The sequence below is a fragment of the Stegostoma tigrinum genome, chromosome 16 (assembly GCF_030684315.1).
Source record: "Stegostoma tigrinum isolate sSteTig4 chromosome 16, sSteTig4.hap1, whole genome shotgun sequence".
In the NCBI taxonomy this organism is placed as follows: domain Eukaryota; kingdom Metazoa; phylum Chordata; class Chondrichthyes; order Orectolobiformes; family Stegostomatidae; genus Stegostoma; species Stegostoma tigrinum.
Genome location: NC_081369.1, coordinates 4,477,154 through 4,481,189, shown reverse-complemented (window position 1 = coordinate 4,481,189; position 4,036 = coordinate 4,477,154).

Genomic DNA, 4,036 nt, shown 5'->3' with positions numbered 1-4,036 from the left:
GAGTCGTTTGCAGCTTTTATTACTCAGTTTCTATGTCATAAAGATGGACAAAATTGCTGTGTTCAGCCTTCTGAGAGGGACACGGGGGAATACCAGGAGAGGATGATAGCTCAGCTATAGCACTGAGAACTGCATTATGGGACAGGTCTAACCTCTTCCAGCCTAAATCATCACAACCACATGAACACAGGAGCACATCCTCTATCTGTATCCACACACTTTCACCTAGTTCAGTGATAATGGGAACTGCAGATGCTGGAGAATCCAAGACAATAAAATGTGAGGCTGGATGAACACAGCAGGTCCAGCAGCATCTCAGGAGCACAAAAGCTGACGTTTCAGGCTGAGACCCTTCATCTCTGATGAAGGCCTGAAACGTCAGCTTTTGTGCTCCTGAGATGTTGCTGGGCCTGCTGTGTTCATCCAGCTTCACATTTTATTGTCTTCACCTAGTTCAGACCTGGTTTCAACTGACTTCTTCAGCAGTCTAGAACTGTTTATTTGTGGAAATTGCTAGCTGCTTGAATTACTGCGTGTTGTAGTCCCCATTACCTTTTCCCCCCATGACATGTGTTTGTAGGGGGGGGGGGGGGGGGGGAAGAGGAGAGGAGTGATGTGAAGCAGAACAGGAGATTCTCAATACAATTACATTTCAAAGAAAGTGACCACCGCACAGTCCTTAGGGAGATGAAGTCCCACCTTCAGAGAACACCCTCCATCACATTCTGTGGCACGATCACAATGCTAAATGGTACAGACTCCAAACAGATCTAGCACTCCGGTTTAGGCATTCATGAGGTGTTACGGGACACCAACAGCAGAACTGTTCCCCAGCACGATCTGTAACCTTATGGCCCGGCCTATCTCACACTCTACTATTACCGTCAAGCCAGAGGATCAACCCTGGTTCAATAGAGAGCACAGGACGGTATGACAGGAGCAGCACCAGGCATACCCAAAGATGAGGTGAGGTATCAACCCGGTGAAGCAATGGCACAGGACTACTTGCATGCCGAATAGCAAATGTAAGTGCCAGACAGAGCTAAGTGATCCTACAAACAACGGATCAGATTTAAGTTCTGCAATCCCCGTCACATCCAGTTGTCAATGGTGTTGGGTCAATTAAACAAGTGACTGGAGAAGGCGGCTCCATGGATATCCCCAACCTTAATGAAGGAAGAGTTCAGCACATCAGTGCAAAAGATAAGGCTGAAGCATTTGCAGCAATCTTCAGCCAGAGATGCCGAGTGGATGATCCTACTTGGACTCCACCAATGGTCTCCAGCATTACAGATACCAGTCTTCAGCCAATCTGATTCACTCCCCATGATATCAAAACAAAACAGTTGGATACTTTGGATACTGCAAAGGCTAGACATCCTGACAAGATTCCAGTAATATTACTAGAGACATGTACTCCAGAACTTGCTACTCCATGAGTGAAGCTGTTCCAGTACAGTTACAACACTGGCATCCGCCTGACAATGTGGAAAATTGCCCAGGTATGTCCTGTACACAGTGAGTAGGTCAGAGCCAATGTGGCCAATTACCACCCCATCACTCTACCCTCCATCAGGAAAGTGATGGAAGGTGGCATCAACAGTGCTATCAAGCAGTTTCTGCTCAGCAATTACCTGCTCAGTGACACCCAGTTTTGGTTCTGTCAGGACCACTCAGCTCCTGACCTCATTACAGCCTTGGTTCAAACATGGACAGAGGAGCTGAATACCAGAGGTGAGATGAGTGTCAGAGCCCTTGATATCAAGGCTGCATTCAACCGTGTGGCATCAAAAAGCCCTAGGAAAACTGGAATCAATGGGTATCACGGGGCAAACTCTCTGCTGGTTAGAGCCATACTTGACTCAGAGGAAGATGGTTCTTGAAAGTCAGTCATCTCACCTCCAGGACATCTCTGCAAGAGTTCCTCAGGGTAGTGTCCTAGGCCCAACCATCTTCAGCTCCTTCCTTCACAAGGTTAGAAGTGGGGATGCTTACCAATGACTGCACAGCATTCAGCACCATCCACGAGTCACCAGATATTGAAGTAGTCAGTCAGTGTTCAAATGCAGCAAAATCTGGACCAATATCTAGGCTTGGACTGACAAGTGATATGCAATATTCATGCCACAAATGCCAAACAATGGCCATCTCCAATCAGAGACAATCTAACCATCATCCTCTGACATTTAAAATGTGTTACCATCATTGAATTCCCCAGTTTCACTATCCCCCACTTTGGATTACCAGTGACTCAACTGGACTTGCCATATTAACAGTGGCTACAAGAGTAGGTCAGCAGCTAGGAATGCTGCTTTTCAATCTGCTACCCACCTCCACAAATTCTTGCTGCAGGACCTCATCCTCTTTCTACCTATATCACTGGTCCCAAAGCGAATCATTATCTGACTATTCATGCTCCCCTTTCAGAATCTGCTGTAGCTGTTCAGTGACACCCCTGACACTGGCCCCAGGGCAGCAATTCATCGTCATGGAGTCACATTTGCAGCCACAGAAATGCTTGTTTGTCCCCCTCACTATTGGGTGTTCCGCCACTCCGTTCCTCCTCCTCCCTCCTTGTGCAGCTGGGGTCCAAGTTGCCCAGAGGACCCCTCATCCTCACCATTTGCCAACACAGCCAAACTGTTTGAGTGAGACGCACACAGGGGCTTCCTTGGCAACTTGCCTGTTTCCCTTCCTTCTTTCGCACTGATGATCACCCTGTTCCTTCCCTGACTGGGCTTCTTCAAGCTGCAGGGTGACAGTGTCTAAAAATGTGTGCTCCAATGAACTCCCAGCCTTGCAGATGCACTGCAGTGTCCTCGACTGTCCAACAAGCTCCAAAACCCAGCATCCAGCTGATCAAAAACAGTGACACTTGCTGCAGATGGCATCCCCTTGGCTGTAAAGGTACACCGACTCCTTCCCCAAACATTGCAGGCTGAGCACATGGAGCTGAGCTCTCCTGCTATATCTCAAGCTAAATTAATGCCAAGTAGGAAAAAAACAAAGGTAACATCAAGTCCAGTATGATGATTCTTCAGTTCTGAGGAAGTCAAATTGGACTCAAAACGTTAACTTCTCTCCACAGGCCTGTTGAGTTTCTCCAGTATTCTGTGTTGGTTTTAGAAATCAAGATTATGTTACTATTAACTCTGAAGTGTAAAATGTAGATTCTTTTACCATACCTTGACTGGCAAATCAGCTCCTTTTCCTGTGCCTCTAAGTTCCAACAAAGTGCTAAGATGTTTTTGTACAGGTACCTGACAGGACAGAGAAGGCTCCGCTTAATACTTGGTCCAAAAGACTGTACCCCCAGCAGCACAGTATTCCCTCAGTACTTCAATTCCAACCCACTGCACTGTTCAACTCTCAAGTCGGATGTGAACCCATGTTCTTCTGACTCCAGGTGGCTGAATTCTCATTGCACTCAAAATAACCAGAAGAGGTGACAGTAAACAGCTGCACCTCCCAGTTGCAAACCATTTCCACTCCCCCTCCCATTCTTTAGATGACATGTCCATCATGGGCCTCCTGCAGTGCCACACTGATGCCACCCGAAGGTCGCAGGAACAGCAACTCATATTCCGCTTGGGAACCCTGCAGCCCAATGGTATCAACGTGGACTTCACCAGTTTCAAAATCTCCCCTTCCCCCAGCGCATCCCAAAACCAGCCCAGCTCTTCCCCTCCACCCACTGCATCCCAAAACCAGTCCAACCTGTCTCTGCCTCCCTAACCGGTTCTTCCTCTCACCCATCCCTTCCTCCCACCCCAAGCCGCACCCCCAGCTACCTACTAACCTCATCCCACCTCCTTGACCTGTCCGTCTTCCCTGGACTGACCTATCCCCTCCCTACCTCCCCACCTATACTCTCTCCACCTATCTTCTTTTCTCTCCATCTTCAGTCCGCCTCCCCCTCTCTCCCTATTTATTCCAGAACCCTCTCCCCATCCCCCTCTCTGATGAAGGATCTAGGCCCGAAACATCAGCTTTTGTGCTCCTGAGATGCTGCTTGGCCTGCTGTGTTCATCCAGCT